Raw genomic sequence first — 2,010 nt, 5'->3', positions numbered from 1 at the left:
AGCCTCCCTCCCACCCTCCCGCAGCCTGCACCGGGGTAACCATGGAGACGGGTCACACCCAGCCAGGGCCGCCTCCTTAAAGGGACAGGCCTCCCGCCGAGGGCTCCCCTCCCCTCGGGACCTCGGCGGGGGCGGGAAGGCGGCGGCCACCGGGACCCCACCCCGTGCGGCCTCCCCGCCCGGCCCTGGGAGAGCTATCTGCCAGCGCCCGGCCCGCTCTGGCTGACTTGGCCTCAGCCGCAGGGGCAAGGCATCTTTCTCTGAAGCCCAGGAGCTCTCTGAGAGCCTCCTAGCAGCCTCTCCTCCCCCGGCGGAACAGGAGCCGTAGGCAGTGGAAGATCCTCTCCCCGAGGAAAATGCAGTGGGCAAGGGGACAGGGCGACAGGCGCAGGTGAAGGCTCGGCGGGCGGCGGAGGCTGGGGCTCTAGAGGGGTCCAGCCGCACCCGGGAAATCTAAAATCAGATAGGGTGGGGGGGTTCTGCGCACAGCTGCCCGGTACTCGAGCCTTTCTCATCCTCAACTTGACCCTCTGGAAAATGGATCCAGCTGCTCCTAAGAGGTGTCCCGCGAGCAGGAGCTGTCGGGAAACCAGAGGGTGGGTAGCCCTAAGAATAAGGGTCAGGTGTCCTCCGTGTGACCCCGTGGGAGCAGAACTTCAGACCCTTTGTCCTGCCCCTTCATTTCCCTCTGTTATTTGTCACCTTTTGCCTTTCCTAAATGCTAGAGGGTTGGGTGGCAAATACAGGGGGGACCGACAGGGGTCACACGCTACGGAAAAACTTCCGAACCTTGTGCGTGCAGATCCCTGCACGAGGGGAGCGAGGAGCGCCGAGCCCCGCTCCTCACCCAGCTCAGTCCTGGAGAGCTCAGCGCGGGGAGCTGCCTGGGGAAGGCTGCAGGGAGCCCCTTCCTGGCGGGGCGGAGCCGGACCCCGGGCGGCAGTCGCTTGCGGGCCTCCGGCGCTGCGACGGTCCCCCGGACTAGCCTGCCAGCACCGCTCCTCCTCCCTCCCACGATTTGCCAGCGAGCGCGGCTGCCGCCCGCGCCCAGAGGAGCCGCCGGGGCCAAAACAGCAATTTGTTCCCTAACGAGTGAAGCGGGAGCCTCAGCACCCCCCAACCCTGGAGACGCACCCACAGTCTCCAGCATCGGAAAGAAAGGAGTGTTCCCGGTTCCACCTACCCCTCGTCAGCGTTGAGGGCCGAAGCCCCAGGCGCCTGTATCTAAATGAGCTGGCGCTTCGGGAAGGTCCAGCCATCTACTAAAAAGAGGGGCATTTTAGGACTCACTTCACTTTGAGACAGGATAAGGCCACAGTTGAAATTACCCACAGACTTGGGAACCAGCTCTGCCACCTGCTGTACCTGTGATTAAAAAATGTTTTTTTAAATTTGCTCTGTATTATTATTATTATTTTTGAAACGGAGTCTCACTCTTGTAGCCCAGGCTGGACTGCATTGGCTCAATCTCCGCTCACTGCAACCTCTGCCTCCTGGGTTCAAGCAAGTCTCCTGCCTCAGCCTCGAGAGTAGCTGGGACTACAGGCGTAAGCCACCATGCCCAGCTAAGTTTTGTATTTTTGGTAGAGACGGGGTTTCACCACGTTGGCCAAGCTGGTCTCCAACTCCCGACCTCAGGTGATTCACCTGCCTTGGCCTCCCAAAGTGCTAGGATTACAGGCGTTAGCCACCACACCTGACCTGTCTGTGTGATGTCTAAAGGCAAGTTATTAACCCTTCTGTGACTCAGTTTTCTCATCTGTAAAATGAGGGTGCCAATAATAACACTGGAGGGTGGTAATGAGGATTCAGTAAGTCAGTATGTGTAGAGGACCTAGAACAGTGTGTGACACCTGCAATGTGCAAATGTTTGTTACTATCTGATTTTGAGTCTCCTAGGAGCCCTGTGAAACAGCCAGGGTGGGTGCTCCTTATGCTCCATTTCACAAAGGAAGAGCCAGAGCCAGAGCCTTCTGAGAGAGAAAGAGAGAGAGAGAGAGGCAGACACAG

Source organism: Cebus imitator, unplaced genomic scaffold, assembly GCF_001604975.1.
Source record: "Cebus imitator isolate Cc_AM_T3 unplaced genomic scaffold, Cebus_imitator-1.0 Scaffold181, whole genome shotgun sequence".
Taxonomy (NCBI): domain Eukaryota; kingdom Metazoa; phylum Chordata; class Mammalia; order Primates; family Cebidae; genus Cebus; species Cebus imitator.
Note: the sequence above shows the minus strand (reverse complement) of the source record.